The 18687-nt window shown below is 43.6% G+C and overlaps 1 long non-coding RNA gene and 1 other non-coding gene across 2 annotated transcripts; both read left to right on the plus strand.

Annotated features, from left to right (window-relative positions):
* The first annotated feature begins 9035 nt into the window (after positions 1-9035).
* On the plus strand, positions 9036-17430 carry LOC132405324 (uncharacterized). The gene is made up of 6 exons (XR_009515818.1): positions 9036-9116; positions 10733-10864; positions 11696-11748; positions 12299-12353; positions 14262-14374; positions 14507-17430. It is a non-coding gene; the product is annotated as an uncharacterized LOC132405324 (long non-coding RNA).
* LOC132405748 (small nucleolar RNA SNORA74) lies at positions 10302-10507 on the plus strand. The gene has a single exon (XR_009515953.1). It is a non-coding gene; the product is annotated as a small nucleolar RNA SNORA74 (small nucleolar RNA).
* Positions 17431-18687: the final 1257 nt, after the last annotated feature.

An 18687-nucleotide genomic window follows, 5' to 3' on the forward strand; every position in this document is an offset into this window, starting at 1 on the left:
GAGACTGAGGTCCTTTAACATCTGCCGGACGATGCTGAGGATGTTCTACGAGTCTGTGGTGGCCAGTGCTATCATGTTTGCTGTTGTGTGCTGGGGCAGCAGGCTGAGGGTAGCAGACACCAACAGAATCAACAAACTCTTTCGTAAGGCCAGTGATGTTGTGGGGGTGGAACTGGACTCTCTGACGGTGGTGTCTGAAAAGAGGATGCTGTCCAAGTTGCATGCCATCTTGGACAATGACTCCCATCCACTCCATAATGTACTGGTTAGGCACAGGAGTACATTCAGCCAGGGACTCATTCCACCGAGATGCAACACTGAGTGTCATAGGAAGTTGTTCCTGCCTGTGGCCATCAAACTTTACAACTCCTCCCTCGGAGTGTCAGACACCCTGAGCCAATAGGCTGGTCCTGGACTAATTTCCACTTGGCATTATTTACTTATTATTATTTAATTATTTATGGTTTTTTATTCAAGTCAAGTCAAGTCAAGTTTTATTGTCATTTCGACTATAACTGCTGGTACAGTGCATAGTAAAAATGAGACGTTTTTCAGGACCATGGTTTACATGACAGTACAAAAACTAGACTGAACTATATAATAATAAAAAAAACACAGAGAAAACTATACTACAGACCTACACTGGACTGCATAAAGTGCACAAAAACATTGCAGACATTACAATAAATAATAAACAGGACAATAGGGCAAGGTGTCAGTCCAGGCTCTGGGTATTGAGGAGGCTGACAGCTTGGGGGAAGAAACTGTTACATAGTCTGGTCGTGAGAGCCCGAATGCTTCGGTGCCTTTTCCCAGATGGCAGGAGGGAGAAGAGATTGTATGAGGGATGCATGGGGTCTTTCATAATGCTGTTTCCTTTGTGGATGCAGCGTGTAGTGTAAATATCCGTGATGGTGGGAAGAGAGACCCTGCTGATCTTCTCATCTGACCTCACTATCAGCTGCAGGGTCTTGCGATCCGAGATGGTGCAATTTCCGAACCAGACAGTGATGTAGTTGCTCAGGATGCTCTCAATACAACCCCTGTAGAATGTGATGAGGATGGGGGTGGTGGTGGGAGATGGACTTTCCTCAGCCTTCGCTAAAAATAGAGACGCTGCTGGGCTTTCTTTGCTTATGGAGCTGGTGTTGAGGGACCAGGTGAGATTCTCCGTCAGGTAAACACCAAGAAATTTGGTGCTTTTTACGATCTCTACCAAGGAGCCGTCGATGTTCAGCAGGGTGTGGTTGCTCCGTACCCTCCTGAAGTCAACAACCATCTCCTTTGTTTTGTTCACATTCAGAGACAGGTTGTTGGCTCTGCACCAATCTGTTAGCCGCTGCACCTCCTCTCTGTAAGCTGACTCGTTGTTCTTGCTGATGAGACCCACCACGGTCGTGTCATCGGCGAACTTGATGATGTGGTTCGAGCTGTGTGTTGCAGCACAGTTGTGGGTCAGCAGAGTGAACAGCAGTGGACTGAACACACAGCTCTGGGAGGCCCCCGTGCTCAATGTGATGGTGTTGGAGATGCTGCTCCCAATCTGGACTGACTGAGGTCTCCCAGTCAGGAAGTCTAGGATCCAGTTGCAGAGGGAGGTGTTCAGGCCCAGTAGGCTCAGCTTTCCAATCAGTTTCTGAGGGATGATTGTGTTGAATGCTGAACTGAAGTCTATGAACAGCATTCAAACATACATGTCTTTTTTGTCCAGGTGGGTTAGGGCCAGGTGGATGGTGATGGCAATGTCGTTGTCTATTGAGTGGTTGGGACGGTATGCAAACTGCAGGGGGTCCAGTGAGGGGGGCAGCAGGGTCTTGATATGCCTCATGACGAGCCTCTCGAAACACTTCATGATGGTGGATGTGAGTGCAACGGGACAGTAGTCATTTAGGCAGGACACTGAAGACTTCTTCAGCACGGGGATGATGGTGGCAGCCTTGAAGCACGTTGGATCGGTGGTGCTGCTCAGGGAGATGTAGAAGATGTCAGTGAGAACATCTGCCAGCTGGTCTGCACATCCTCTGAGCACTCTACCAGGGATGTTGTCTGGTCCAGCAGCCTTCCGTGGGTTGACCCTTCACAGGGTGATATTGCTGTATTTCTACACTATTCTTGGTTGGTGTGACTGTAACAAAACCCAGTTTCCCTCAGGATCAATGAAGTATGTCTGTCTGTCTGTCTGTCAGTTAGGTAACTTAGCAGTATTACATACCTACAATGGAAGCACATCCCGAACAGCAGAATCCCTATGGGAACTCTCCCAGGGAGGGTGAGACCTGTACAGAAGGAACTGTTTGCACCTGAACTGGAAGAGGACTAATATCCTAGTGGTCAGGCTGGTTAATGCTGCACAGTGGGGGTTAAATTAGAGTTGCAGGGGGAAGCAGAGTGCCAGAACAGTTAGTGGAGAGGTCGTGGAGGCAGGTATGACCTCAGACCAAATTAGGAATCAAAAGGTTGACCATGGTGTGACTAGTGCCCTAAGCTACGTATCTTTCAATGCAAGAAGTATCATAGGAAGGACGGGTAATAGTGCTGAAGATGAAGTAGCAGGTTCACAAAGAGAAGAAATGTTGTACTGAGGACAGCCTGTTGAAAGGGCAAAATTCCAGTCACCGGGATGAGCTGCAATGTAAAAGGTGTAGAAAATCAAAAAAGGTGAATATAGGACTGAAGATCACAAATGTGAAAATCTGCAGATACTGGTAATCCAAGCACCACACACAAAATGCTGGAATGAACTCAACAGGCCAGGCAGTACCTATGGAAGAAAATATAGTCAATGTTTCAGGCCGAGACCCTTTGGACTCAAGGGAAAATTTAAACTTCTTCAGGGTAGGCATCCCTGGAAGCGACTTTGCAGAGTAAGAGTCCAATTATAAACAAGAGGAATTCTGCAGATGTAGGAGTGCTAAAGGGTGTCGGCCCAAAACGTTGGCTGTACTTTTTTCCATTGATGCTGTTGAGTTCCTTCAGCATTTTGTGTGTGTTGCATAGGACCGAAGGTATTATATTTGAATGCGCAGAATATATGGAATAAGATTGATGAAATTGCAGTATAGCTGCAGAGGTATGATGTTGTCGGCATCACTGAATCATGGGTGAAAGAGGATGATAGCTGGGTGCTTAATATCCAAGGTTACACTTTGTATCAAAGTGGATGGGCTACAGCAGCAGAAGACCATGAACATACACTCAGTGGCCACATTATTATTTAGAGGAGGCACCTAATAAAGAGGTCTCCTTAATATTATTATTAAATTAAATTATTATTAAATATTATTAAATTCAAATGCCAGGTGTATGCACGTACTCTCTGTCCTCCACCCCTCTCTCCCCTTCTGTCCACACTGTCCTTCCTCTATCTCTCCCCCTCATTCTCCTTCTGTCAAAGTTTCACAATACATTTGCTATTAATACAGTACATATACAGTATAAAACCTGAAATTCTTCCAATTCACAGACATCCATGAAACAAAGAAACTCCATAGAACAACATCAACGCCCCAAAGCCCCTCCTCTCTCACTTTGCACAAGCAGCAGCAAGAACATTGCCCCCCCCCCCCCAACGGCAGAAGCACTGACTCACCCCACAAACCCACCATGCAACAGCAGCAGAAACATCGAAGAGCCCATTGATCCAGAGTCCCTCAAACTACAGTTCACAACGCTGCACTTCGGCATCTCAGACAGGCTCACTCTCTCCATCGAGAGAGAGAGAGAGAGATCGCCCCTGCAAAGACCCGCAATTCAGTGTTCTGATATTACAATCTACTGTGTTACTTCTCCGAGCCCCCCAAGTCTCGAGGACCAACAGGTTCTCTCTCTCCATCCAAAGAGAGAGACAGAGAGGGATAGCTCAAGTACAGGGGTCTTTCTCCGACAGTAGCCAGCAATTAGCAAACACACTGTCTGCTGACTTGGTGTTCATCTTTCACAATGCTTCAGCAGGTGAAATTGGCATTGAATGGGGTTCCCTACAGGGCCAATCCCCGAACTCTGACATCCCAGCTCCAATAGCACATGCTTTCCAGGCCGTTCCTGGATCTGGCGAAGCACTAGGCCAAAACTCCACTGCTTGCAAAGAACCATAGTCTGAACCATAGATCGCAGACTCCAACAGAACCACAACCACCTTGAAAAGAACTACCTTCTTTCCCTCACCCTCTACTCTCTCTCGTACTCCAGAGGAGAAGGCCATGGGCATTCTCTATGCAACTCACTAGTTCATAGATGTAAATGGGCACACACAGTGACTGCTAATGATTCACATCATTTCAGTTAAATTCTGCTGCAGGTCTCTGACACAGACAAAGATTCTAACCGGAGTGTTCGGGCCTGAATTTACTAATACCACGGGTGAAGAGTAAGAAGTCCATTTCTCGCATAGTTCTCTTGAACTTTAAATTTAGCTCCCTCAGAGAACTCGTTCACTCAACATTTGCCATCAGTGCCAAAGAGTTTGACATCTCACTGGATCATCTAACCAAACCTCGCCCGGATCCATGATCCCATAATCAAAAATCTGAAATTAAAATTGTAGGTACTGAAAATGCTCAGTAGACCAGGCAGCATCTGTGGGAAGAGAAACAAAATTAACATTTCAGACCTGGGACGAAGGAACCCAGACTTGTAACTTTCTCATTCCACAGGAGCTGCCTGAACTTCTGGATGTTTTCAGCAGCATCAGTTTTTAGGTATCCAACCCTACGCATCCCACCGATATTCTCTCTGACATAATCTGCCCTCATCTCATCCACCTCCAGCAACCCTGTGATCTCTCTCTGAGTCTTGCAACATGCTCCTGGACACCTAGTCCATATTGCCACTCTGGCAAGACAGCATGCACGCAATAATGCAATACCCCCACCCACCACCCCACATGTGTACTCCCCATGTAGCACAACAGGAGAGCTGAACAGCGAGCCAACCAGTCTTTGCAGCTCATGAACTGTAAATCGAACCATGATTGGCAGAGGGGGGAGAACTTCTCCCGGAGCAGGAATCTATCATAGACACAATTTTTAAAGTGACGAGGAGGTCAACATCATATAGTCATAGAGTTATATGGTTGTCCACCTCAGAAGCTGGCCCTTCAGCCCATCATGCCAATTAACCTATCTGTACTAGCCCCACTTGCCTATTTATTATTTATAGCCTTCAAAGGTGAAAGTCTTAATGCCTTGAATTTACCTAGCAAACAGGAAATGGAGCTCAGTGGCAGCTTGTAGAGGTGCTGCCTCACTGAACCACAGACCCGGGTTCAATCTTGATCACTGCTGCTGTTTATGTGGAGATATTGCTTTGATATTGCCAGACCTAGAACTGGCTTGCCCACAGAAGGCAAAGAGTGGTTGAAGACGGGTCATATTCTGCATGGAGGTTGATCACCAGTGGAGTGCCTCAGGGATCTGTTCTGGGACCCTTACTCTTCGTGATTTTTATAAATGGCCTGGATGAGGAAGTGGAGGGATGGGTTGGTAAGTTTGCTGATGACACGAAGGCTGGAGGTGTTGTGCATAGTGTGGCGGGCTGTCAGAGCGGGACGTTGATAGGTTGCAAAACTGGGCTGAGAAGTGGCAGATGGAGTTCAACCCAGATAAGTGTGAAGTGTGGTAGGTCAAATATGATGGCAGAATATTGTAATAATGGTAAGATTCTTGGCAGTGTGGAGGATCAGAGGGATCTTGGGGTCCAAGTCCATCGGATGCTCAAAACAGCTGTGCAGATTGACTCAGTGGTTAAGAAAGCATATGGTGTATTGGCCTTCATCAATCGTGGAATTGAGTTTAGGAGCCGAGAGGTAATGTTGCAGCTAAATAGGACCCTGGTCAGACCCCACTTGGAGTACTGTGCTCAGTTCTGGTCGCCTCACTACAGGAAAATGTGGAAGCCATAGAAAGGCTGCAGAGGAGATTTACAAGGATGTTGCCTGGATTGGGGAGCATGCCTTATGAGGATAGATTGAGTGAACTCGGTCTTTTCTCCCTGGAGCAACAGAGGATGAGAGGTGACCTGATAGAGGTGTACAAGATAATGAGAGGCATTGATCATGTGGATAGTCAGAGGCTTTTTCCCAGGGCTGGGATGGCTAACACAAGAGGACAAAGTTTTAAGGTGCTGGGAAGTAGGTACAGAGGAGATGTCAGGGTAAGTTTTTTACTCAGAGAGTGGTGAGTGTGTGGAATGGGCTGCCGGCGACAGTGGTATAGGCAGATACAATACTGTCTTTTAAGAGACTCCTGGATAGGTACATGGAGCTTAGTAAAATAGAGGGCTATGGGTAACCCTGGTAATTTCTGAGGTAGGGACATGTTCGGCACAACTTTGAGGGCCGAAGGGCCTGTATTGTGCCGTAGGTTTTCTATGTTTCTTTGTTTCTATATCATGTTCATCCTGTGACCTCCATGGGTTTCCTTCCTCTGTCGCTTGTATATCTCGACTATACCTCTTCCCACCCTGCCACTTGTAAAAAAAAATGCCTTTCCCTTTTCTCAGTTTCTCGGTCTGTGCCATATTTGCTCTCAGGTTGAGGCTTTTCATTCCAGAACAACTGAGATGTCCTCCTCCTTCAAATGAAAGGACTTCCCTTCCTCCATCATCAATGCCGCATCTCTTCCAGTCCTTGCACATCTGCCCTCACCCCATCCTCCCAGAGATAGGGTACCTCTTGTCCTCACCTACCACCCCACAAGCCTCCACATCCAGCACATAATTCCAGCATCTCAAATGGGATCCCACCACCAAGAACACCTTTCCCTCCAGCCCCCACCTCCTTCCACTTTCTGCAGGGATCGCTCCCTACATGACTCCCTTGTCCATTCATCCCTCCCCACTGATCTCTCTCCTGGCACTTATCCTTGCATACGGGACAAATGCCACACCTGCCCCTACATCTCCTCCCTCACTACAACTCAGGGCTCCAAAAAATCCTTCCAGGTGAGGCGACACTTCACCTGTGAGTGTGTTGGGGTCCCCTACTGCATCAGTGAGACCCGATGTAGATTGGGAGACTGCTTCATTGAGCATTTTCACTCCGTCCGCCTCAAAAAGCGGGATTTCCTGGGGGCATCCTGTTTCAAATCTATTTCCCATTCACATTCCAACGTGTCTATCCATGGCCTCCTCTACTGTCGCAATGAGGCCACACTCAGGTTGGAGGAACAACACCTTATATTTTGTCTGGGTAGCCTCCAAACTGAAGGATGAAAATCGATTTCTCGAACTTCCAGTAATTACCCCCATTCCGGTTTCCCTCTCTCACCTTATCTCCTTACCTGCCCATCACTTCCCCCAGTACTCCTTCCCTTCCCTTTCTTCCATGGTCTTCTGTCCTCTGCTTTCAGATTCCACCTTCTCCAACCCTTTATCTCTTTCCCCAATCAACTCCCCAATTCTTTTTTTACTTCTTGTGTTTGTAATGTCCTATAGGTTAATTGGCCACTTGAAGTTGCCCTTGATTTTGTAAGTGGATGATAGAATGTGAGTTGAGACCAAAGGGAAGCAGATGGAAATGTGGAGAGAGTAAAATGGATTAGGACAAGATTAGTGTAAATACGTAATAAGAAGGGGTCATGTCCCGTATGCTAAGAGCCCTTAATGATAGATGCCAGCTTCTTGTGGAAACGCTTTTTGCAGGGGAAGAGTACAAAAGAATCTGTAGATGCTGGATATTTAAAGCAACACATACCTACAGACATTCCTATGTCTTGTGTCACTTTATGGATATATAATCTATTTACTGTATGTACACACAAAATGCTAGCGGAGCTCAGGTCAGGCAGCATCTATGGAAATGAATAAACAACTCAATGTTTCTGGACAAAACCATTCTTCAGGACGGGAAAGGAAGGGGGAAGACACCAGAATAAAAAGATGGGAGGAGGGGAAGGAGGACTAGCTAGAAGGTGATCGTCAAAGGCAGGTGGGTGAGAAATCAGATCAGCCATGATCTTATTGAATGACAGAGCAGGCTCAATGGGCCAGACGGACTACTTCTGCTCCTATTTCCAATGTTCTTATGAAAGGTAAAGGGCTGGAGAAGAAGGAATCTGATAGGAGAGAAGAGTGGATCAAGAGAGAAAGGGAGGAAGGAGGGGCACTAGGGGAAGGTGTTAGGCAGATGAGGAGAAGTGGTAAGAGGCCAGAGGGAAGGGAGAGGGAAAAAATAATTGTCAGAAATTGATATCAATACAGTACTCAATGCATCAGGTGGGAGGATACCTAGATGGAAAATGAGACGTTGCTCCTCCACTCTCGTCATGGGAAAAGAGTAGACCATGGACTAATATGACAGAACAAGACTGGGGCCAGAAATTAAAATGGTTAGCCAGCTGGAAATTCTGCTTCTGGTAGATAAAGTGGAGGTACTAGGCAAAGCGGCTCTCCAATTTGCGTCGGGCCTCACCAATGCAGAGGAAGCTGCATTGGGAGCAGCAGATACAATGTACAACTCCAACGGATTCACAGATGAAGTGTTGCTTCACGTGCAAGGACTGTTTGAGGCCCTGAACGGTGGTAAGGGAGGAGATGAATGGGCAGGTGCAGCATATAAGCTACCTTGTGTATTTATATTTTTGTGCTCATTTATTATTATGTTCTCTAATTTTTTTGAGCTGCCTCAGATCAGGAGTAAAAACTGTTTTACTTTACGCTTGTGTGCTGGAAATGACATTTAACTGAAGGAATTCAGCTAGTCAGGCAGCATCTAAGGAGGGGAATAAGCAGTCAATATTTCCGGTCTAAATGTTTCCTCAGGACTGGAAAGAGAAGCCAGAACCAGCACCCTGAAATGAGTCTCTGCCTCATCCACCGTTTTCTCTTTGACACCAATGATGCTTTATGGAAATGGAGTCACGTTAGCAGTCTAACAGTCAATCAGTGGGAAATAGAAGTTATCATATTTGAGGGGATGTAACTTTAATTCATGTTGGATGAACCCTGAGTAAGGCGACCACCTCGAATTCAGAGACCGCACCAGCACTCTCCTCAGAGCGTGGCCGGAGCGAGCGACGCAGTGACGTCACGAGGGAAATCTCGCGATGTCGGAGCGGGTTATATAACGAGACGCAGGGGCGCGGCCATTTCCCTCTCTGCGGTTGTGTGTGCGTGTGGAGGTGAGTGTGGTGTGGGGGTCTGCTGGGCTGCCCGGCCCGGCCAGGTGCGGCCCCAGCAGGGCGCTAGAGTAGGTGACGGGGAGTGGATGCAACCTGATTTCCTGTTATATGTGATGGCGAGGGGCGTCGGGCCTGTCGGTGGAGCCCAGGACGTGTGCCTCGCCTCTGTATAATGCACTGACCGCCTCTATTCACGTGGAGAGGGGTGAACAGACTGATTGATGTGCATGTTGCGCCTAATCACCCTGGCGCCGGTCATGAGATTTGGGCCACTTAGATTGAGAAGCGTGATCTAGTTCGTATCTTACCTCGGAGTGCTGGAAAGTTTTTTTTTGCTTATGCATATTGGACTATTAATTGTCAAATGTCAGGACAGAATGCTCAAACGTGAATCCAGCTGTTACAGTGCTTCGACACTGAACTTCTGAATTTGAATTATGTTGAGAATTTAAGGTGGTTGTAGTCTGGTTGCGTATGTTAGAGCTGTGAGCTGCTACATTTTCCTTGAAACAGTACTGTGGATTTTTATTATGGGGTTAAAGAATAACAGTTTAGGGCAGGGGTTTCCAACAGACATGTTGCTTTAGGGTATTAGTCCGTGGCGTGCTAAATGTTGGGAGTCCCTCTGGAGTTTTAAAAGTGAAATTTATGTCTTGAAATGGATGAACGCCTGGGTAATGGGGTTGAACAAAACTTAAGTGCACAATATTGATGTGGATTAATGAGGGGTCAGTGGTGAGACAGAATTGTTGTTTAGGCTGGATATAGTTAAATGTTTTTTTGTTGATGTTTGAAAAATGCATTTCACAAAAAGCACAGCAATGGCATTTGCAAGTTCCTGGGAGTGCACATGTCGAGGAGCCTCATGGTCCCAGAGCATATTCTATAGGAAAGCTCTCCAGCACCTCTGCTTTGAGGAGGCTGAAGAGAGCTGGGCTAAGTGCAACTACATACTCGGGTCCTGCTACCTCATGGCATAGAAACTGCATGCAGCAGACAGGAGAGCTTTTAAATGGGTTGTCAAAACTCTCCAGTGCAGCATTGGCATCAGCCTACCCACCATCGAGGGCATAATTAGAAAAGGGCCAGTAACTTGAAGGATTCCACAAGCTCCACTTGTGGACTGTTTGCTCCACTCCCAGTGGGGGAGGGGGACCTGATTTGGTAGATGGTGCTTCTAATTTCCCCAGTGATAAGTCAGCTGCTCAGTGCTGTGTTGTGACTGTGCTGGCGTTACTCCACTGGCAAATGAATAGTGCTGTTCTCTTACCCTGGCAGTTAACTGTTGCTGTTCTGGTGATGGTTAATGATAGGCCTGAGCAGCACTGTGCATCCTTGAGTGGGCCACTGTATTTGTCCGTATGAGTGGTCCTAGTCAGGTTGCATACATGACCAGCTGTGCTTTTACTATGGCTACATTTTGTGATACAATTTTTTTGTTGCAAGGCATTTAAGTGTCTGGTTTTTAGTTGGCATAGGTGACCACAACTATAAATGCACTGACTGTAGCTACTAGTCAGTGAATCTTGAGGCTTCATTTGTTGCAGTTAATTTGCACTATTCAGTTTTTGTCCTGAATATTATGGAGTGATCCTTTCTGTCATTCTGATCTGTAGAGTGGCTACATTGAGACCCTGGATAGTTCCGAGGTGATGCTTGCACTGAAGAACCAGCTTCAGTTGTATGGAGAAATTCATCTGCACCATGTTAAATCAGTCACAGATCAGGGGTCATTTGAATGGAGTCAGGTGAGTTACACGTGCATTATGTTTCTTACAGTAAAGTTCTACACTTTTGACCTGATCTTGAAAACTTCAGGGCTTGGTTTTGCCCACTGGTCTAGTACTATAGATGCTGTAAACATGATCTACTCTAAGGGAACTGGGAAAGTTCACCTCAGTGAAGCAGGGGGTATATCAAATCGGTGTTTAACAATAGTTGGGCTGTCTGTTGGTTTACCAGTAGCTTTGATACACATTTTGTTTTAGCCTGTCTTCAAGAAGTACTGCATCGGGTTTTACTATCTGGCAAAACAGCAATCGGCCAGTGTTAATGCACCACTGATTCCTGTTGAGTTCTGCAGTTCTGAGAGGCCATTGCAAGAACTATAGAGATTCAGAGGGGGTATGAGTGCTGGCTGGGCCACTGAAGTTGCTGTCAGTTTAATCTCACTGTCCAAATACAGTGGCTTCCTTTGGTCATGGATTGTTATCAGATCTGTGCCTTTGAGCACAACTAAATCTTTATCTGATTATCATTCCAGCACAATGTGGGATAGTGTGTGTTGTAGTTGTGTTACACTAGTAAACATGACAGACTGAATAATAATGCTTTGAAATATTTTTGCCTCAGAAACTTGTTATACTTGGGGGAAATTTTGAAATGTACAAATCTGTTCCAATTGCATGTGGCTTCCTTGCACTAATAGTGCCAGTGTTGCTGATCCTAACACTTGTAAGGCCCCAGATGATACTGGCTGTTGTGGTTTGTGTTACCGGCATAAATAGTGGGCGGTGACTGAGTAACAGTAGTCCAGGCTGTGGCAGCAGACATTAACATTATTGCTCTTTTGTTTTCAGGTGGGCTTCTGTTTAGTAGAAATGCAACTTACGTGAAGCTCTTTTAAGCTTGGGTAAGCTCTATTTCATCTCCTGCCTTCATGACTTGGATCTGTTTTTGTGGCCAATTGTTATGGAAGTCAAAAGATCAGCTTTGTCTGCCACTTTTATAGCAACTACAGTGGATTCTGGATAATGGGACACATAAAACCATATCTGCAAAAACAGTTACGAATTGTCTTTTGCTTATTTCTTTTCTCGCCATCTATCAGTGAACAAAAATTATTGCTTTTTGAACACACTCAACTGATGCTATTTTAAAAGCTTTTGCACAGTGTAGTGTCTAAAAGAGTAAACTAGATCCTACAGAGGGTGAGCAAAGTACTTGGGGTGTCTGGTTTGTACATGTTTTGACTGTTCCGTCTACAGTGCTCTGCAAAAGTCCTAGGATGCCTAAGACAGTACTGTAAATCAATCACTGGATTTTGTCATACTCTTTTAAGTTATCACTGTCATTATTGTAATTTGGACAGGGTGTTCAGTGCAGATATTTTATTTATTACCGTATAGTTTTTTTTAGTGGTGTGCTCTGTGGATTATTAATTTGATTTTTCTGATCTTCAGGATGTAGCAACCTATTTGAAAAGATTGATGCTTTCAGCTCAAGGTGCAAGCGAAGGTAACTTCTATAATTACGCAACTAAAAGTGATTGTATTTCATATCTGATGAAAGGTGGACAATCTGTAATGTTCACTTGTTTAGTAAGGTTGTGGCTAATCTGAATGTAACCTCAACTCTTCCCAACTGGTTACTGTAACTTTCCTTTTTAAAAATAGAGGCATTGCCTTTGAGGGAAGAAATATGCAATAGTCTGAATTTCAGCTCCTGTCTTAAATGGGTGGCATTTTTTTAAATGGTGACCCACTATTTTTTATTCTCTTGAGCATCCTCTACAGACACCCTGTGGCAACACAGTTTTTTGAACTGGGGTTTATTTGTCTCGACTGTCCAATCTTGGATATTTGTCCCTTCCAAATATTTTGGGGATGACTCACTGAACTGCTTCCAATGCATAGCATCCTTATAAGCAATACTGAATCCAGTTTTCCAGATGTCGTTTTGTTAGTAACCTATACATATGTGCAACTTCAAGTGAACAAAAACTGCTTCAACAGCTGATCTTTTGTAGCCAACAGGATGCTTGTTATTAACTGTTAGTAGCTTATGAGATTGTTAGGTTGCATTACCAAGTAAGTACAATCGTGGCATAGGCTTGCCCTGGCTATGATAATCATTCTTGGGAGATCATCAACAGGACTTGGCACGGGCTGAAGTGGCTTCAATCCTCCACAGTGGCCCGACTTAAAGACCTGTAACACGTGTATCTTTGCTTTCTGACAAATCAATGCAGCATATATTAGATGGTTTAGCTTTATCTTGGACTAGTCAGGTCAATACCACCATGGATTCCAGTTAATGGGCTATTGGGACTTCTCTTAAAGAATATAAACTAAATTGTGAAAATAACTGATTCCCTTTTATTTGGAACACTAAGCTGCTTAATTAACAAATTCCACAACATACCAATGATCTTAAACCTGATTCTGAATAGTTTCTACCTAGTGTCAGTTGCATGTTTGTTTCTCAATGAGCATTAGAAATAAGCAATTCTGAATAGTTTTGCTCAACATGATTTCAAGCATTCAAGAGTGAAAATAAAACAATTTCATTACTTGCAAGTTGTCTGAAGATATAAACAATCATCTTGAATGTTAAATGAAAATGGAACATTTGGAGGATGTGATTTTTCTAAAGCTTTGTATGAAGGCACTAGGTGTCTGCTGATCATGCATGGCAGATTAATTATTCCAACAACTATTAAGAACTAGTACAATAGACATATCATAGTGTTCTAATTTCTGTACATAATACATGTACAAAAATACATTAATTATTACTCAGTTAAATCATTGTCATTTGTCATTTTACCTTTTACTATTTCCATGAAACTGCTAATTTGGGCAGCTACTTAATTGGGCCAGAATGTACTGGTCCCAATGTGTCCCCATTAACTGGAATCTAATGTATTTACTTGCATCCAGGTAACAGTGCCCTTGTTTGGCAGTCTTTGTTGGTCACTTTTCTGTTTAACATGTTGAAGACCAGGAGCTGTACTAGGGCTACAAATGTGTTTATAGTATTGATTATCAAGTGCCTTGTATGGATCTTCTGGAATTCTTACTACTTTCTGTCAGCTTTTTCCTTATATACACTTTGTTAGAAGTGTTAAATATCTAGATTAAGTTTGGGTGCACTTATCTGCAAGCGTATAAATAAAGACATTCTGATGCAAAATAATTGGAATAAGTGTTTGCTTCTCTAGTTCCCCACCATTAGTGCAACCTAAACTCCAAAATGTTAGTTCTCAATTGTGCTGACTGAGATAGCTATATGCATGCCAGTGTGTACAAAGGGCTATTCAGAAAACTGCACAAATTGAGTGAATAAGCGGTCAGAATTGATCATTGGTTTTAATATTGTCCTATGAAACTGATCACATACAATGGTGACATTTTGTCTTTCTAGGGAATATCACTGGTAACATAGGGTGACAGTCAGGATCAGAATTACTGATGCAATCTGGATGTTGTGATCCAACTGTTGCCATTTAAGTTGAACTGCATTAACTTTTGGTGCAGGTGAGTTTTTGCTAAAAGCTGAAACTGCCTTGAGTTTGGTCCCAGTTCTTTGTGGCAGATCACCAGTCATTTTGAAATTCTACCCTTTTGAACCACCGCTAATTGTACCATGTATTTTTTTTTTTGCCATAGGTGTTGGAAGACATCCTGTGTACTTAAAATTGAACCAGTGTGAAGCTTTCTAAGAATATTCCAGAGTAAAGATCTGCAACATCAGTGGCCTGTTGTACAAATAAACAATGGATGATGTGCAATATGCCTTTAGTTTTTTCTTTTATAATGGATGGCTCTAGAAATGCAGAACAGTTGTATTTACTGGTATTACTTCATATTACAAATTTGAGTTAAAATCCCGGGGAGTGGGCTGCAACAGGATGCCCCATCACATGCTTTCTTGCCATCGAGGTACAGTACCCTAAAGTCGCACTCAGTGTTTTAGGAATAACTTCCCTGCTGCCATCTCACTTCTGAATGTACTGGTGTTTACCACCTTCCCTTGTATTTGCACTAAATTAAATTAGCAGAGGCCAATTGGGTGATTTATTAGGGTGAAGGGTAAACGTGGAACCTTAGTTGATGGGGAATATTTTGAGGCTCTGGCTAAGAAAAAGGAAGCATGTGTTGGTTGTCAAGGACAAGTAATTAAAAACAGGCTTGAGGGTATGAGATGTAATTAGCAAATAAGGTTGAAGGAAATCCCAAGATTTCCAGGGAGAGCTTGGGTCCCTTTTGATCAGCAAGGCCGCCTGAGGAGTGGGATTTCCAAAAAATGATAAAAAAAAATTGCTCAGATGAAGAATGGAGGCCAATAACCAGTGTCACTGTGATCATTGTTACTCATAAAATAGTTGAAATAATGTGCTGAGTCATAAAGCCTTGGGTAGGGTTCTTGATCCAAGCCCAGCTCAGCAGAGGGGTCAAGTACTTCAGCCCTGTGGCCATGATGTGAAAGTAGTAATGGGGACCCTTGGTAAACAAAAAACTTGCTAACTCAGGATTTGGGAAGTAAATGGGAATTCACTTTCAGGAAATTTCTGCAATTTAAAGTCATTTCTGGAATATCTGGAGATGTATGCCTAGTACAAAATAACTTCAAGTTAAGTCTTCTGGCTTGAATTCAAATTGAACTTGTTGGGAACAAGTAAATCTAATCAACTATAATAGGTATTAAATACTAAATGTTAAGTAAGTATTAGTGCATGCAGAGAGTGCAACTTGAATACAGCTTCGTGAGTGCAAAGGATCAAGTGGAGTTGTGATTGGGGGGGGTGTATGGAGAGGGTGAAGAAGATAACTGGAAGGAAGGAACATTCCACAGTACAAGATTAGATTGGAGAGGGTGGACTGAGATATTGCATATTTATTACATCACCAATAAACCATGGGTAAGAAGAAGGCCCTTCAGACATTAGAGGGTTGTGGATGATGTTATTTTAGTGTTCTTGGGATTAATGTCAGTTATGCAAGGGAATAGAATTTTTATTTTACATGCATTTCAACAACAGGGAGTGAAAATCTTCATGTTGTATCTCACTATGTACAAACATCAAGGAAGGGAAATGTGGGAAGATATTGCCCAAACATTAAGTTTGTAATTTTATATACAGTTATGTGCAATCAGATCAATGTATATTGATAAATCTGATGGTCTGGTGAAAAAAGCTGTCCCAGAACCTCTTGATCCTGGCATTAATGCCACGATACCATTTGCCAGATGGAAGCTGCTGTAAATGTCTTGAATAGAGGAAAGCTCTCAGAAGTTGTACTTCTACAGTAGCAGTACTGTCTCCTTGGATTTTGCCTTTTCAATCTATTTGAATCCCTGTTGGTTTCAGTTTAAAGGAACAGCTATCTTCTGATGATGATTTGCTGACTTTAAGTTTTGGTTAGTTCAGCTATTAAAATGTTACTGATAGCCACTATAATTAGAATTTTCCAAATTTGTGAAATCAATAGCTTAATAATCAGTTGCTCCTAAAGATTGTGCCTGCCCAATCCACATATGCTTTCATGAACAAGAAAATCTGCAGAGGCAGGAATCTGAACACTCAAAATGCTGGAGGAACTCAACAGACCAGGCAGCATCTATGGTAAAGAGTACAATGGATGGTTCTGGCTGAGACCCTTCATCAGTTTCTGGAATTTCTTTGTCTGAAACATTGTAATTATCATGCTTTCAATTCTCTCCTGTCATTAAACTTGACCAGTATACATTTTTACTGTGATATACCGTATCCAGTGCTCTATTGGGGAGACCGTTTCACCAAACACTGGTGCTCAGTCCTCCAGCAGTGGCGGGATCTCCCTGTGGCCACACACTTCAATTCCACAGACCACTCCCACTCCAAAATGTCTGTCCATGGCCTCCTCTACCGTCAAGATGAGGCCACATGCAGGTTGATGGAGCAATACCTTATCTCCCACCTAGGTAGCCTCCTACCTGCCGGGATGAACGTTCAGACAGACCTATGTTGATAGCCCTGCCCCCCCCCCCCCCTTACCACATCCCTATCTATAATTTTAGTCTGGTTCTCTTTTTCCCCTCCTCACTATAATCTTCCCCCCCATCCCCACCCTTCTTCCTCTTTTATTTCCCATAATTCTCCACCTTCCCCCAGCCCATTTCCCTTCAGCCTTTCACTTCCCAGCTCTCTACTTCATCCCTCCCCCTCAACCATCCCATGTTACTTCACTCCTGATGAAGGGTTTGGGACTGAAACGTCATCACTACCTCCTCCCATAGATACTGTCTGGCCTGCTGAGTTCTGCCAGCACTTTGTGTTTTTACATTTTTAATAAGTTTCTCCTCTAAATGCCACCCATTTCCAACAAGCTTCAGGACAACTTCTTTCACCAGGCCATCAGACTGATGAATTCATGCTGATACAGTCAGATTTCTATGCCATGTTGACTTCTGTTCTATGTACTATTCCAAATTCCTATAAATTGCACATTTAGACGGAGATTTAACAAAGATTCGTGTATGTGAAGGATGTAAGAAATAGTCAATTCAATTTTAAATACTGCTCAGGATTGTATTAAATTATGTCACTTCATTTTAGGGGTATTTTGTCATTTCTAGATAATCATTAACAAAGAAACTGTCAATGACTTGGTGCTTCTCATAATCTCTCCCAACTGCAACATGTGAAGCTGATGGTCTTTACAACTACTTAAAAAGTGCCAATGCTGACTGAGCTCAATGCTGAACTCCAGGTAGCATTCACCTTCAGGCCCAATAAATCACACTGCCCAGCAACCCACCTATTAAAACCCTAACTAAATCACAGGACAATTTACAACAACCAATTAACCTATTAACTGGTGTGTCTTGGAGATGTGGGGGGAAACCTGCACGTTCACAGGACGTACAAACACCCTACAGCGTCGGAATTGAACTCCAATGCCCAACCTGTAAAAGTGCTGTGCTAACTACTATAGGAAATTGTTCAGAAATTTAATTCAACTGAATTTGTAGTAAAGTTAATTTGAAAGAATTCTCAGCACCCTTGTCTGCTCAGCCATTCCTAATGAATGTCCCTCTCCAGCAGGGGTTCCCAACCTCATTTAATGCCATGGAGCCTTACCATTAACCAAGGGGTCTGCAAACCCAGATTGGGAACCCCTGCTCTAGAGGAAATGTTCTGCCTCATTTAGAATGCAAATTTCAGATTGATTTTATGGCTGGTCTACAGATTGTTTGCCAATACGTTGACAGCCTTTTAAAATTAGCACTCAAAAGTTGCAAAGGATGTTTCAATCATCTTTGATCTATACAAAGCAGCACTATTGGTGCAAGAATCTAATAAAATAAGTTATTATTAAAATGTCATGGAAACAACCTAAGTAGGACCAGTTAAAAACCCCTTGAAAAGGTGAAAGCTATTCATATCAGAGTAGGCCACAGGCCGAGGCATTAGGTGGAGCTGTAAGCCTACTATATAGTGCAGAGAGTACTGCTGCATTAGGGATTCAATTCTAACACTTGTGCTGTCTCTCTAGATATTGCACATTGTCCCAGTGGCTGAACAGTATGGTTTTCTGCTAACTCCTAGGGTTTCCTCTCAGTTAAAACCATAAGACCTAAGAGCAGAATTAGGCCATTCAGCCCACCGTCAAATCTGCTCCACCATTCCATCCTGGCTGATCCTGGATCCCACTCAGCCCCATATACCTACCTTCTCACCATATCCTTTGATGCCCTGACTGATCAGGAAATGATCAACTTCCGCCTTAAATGTATGTACGGACTTGGCCTCCTCTGCAGTCTGTGGCAGAGCATTTCACAGATTTACTAGTCTGGTTAAAAAAAA

This window comes from Hypanus sabinus, chromosome 15, assembly GCF_030144855.1.
Source record: "Hypanus sabinus isolate sHypSab1 chromosome 15, sHypSab1.hap1, whole genome shotgun sequence".
NCBI lineage: Eukaryota > Metazoa > Chordata > Chondrichthyes > Myliobatiformes > Dasyatidae > Hypanus > Hypanus sabinus.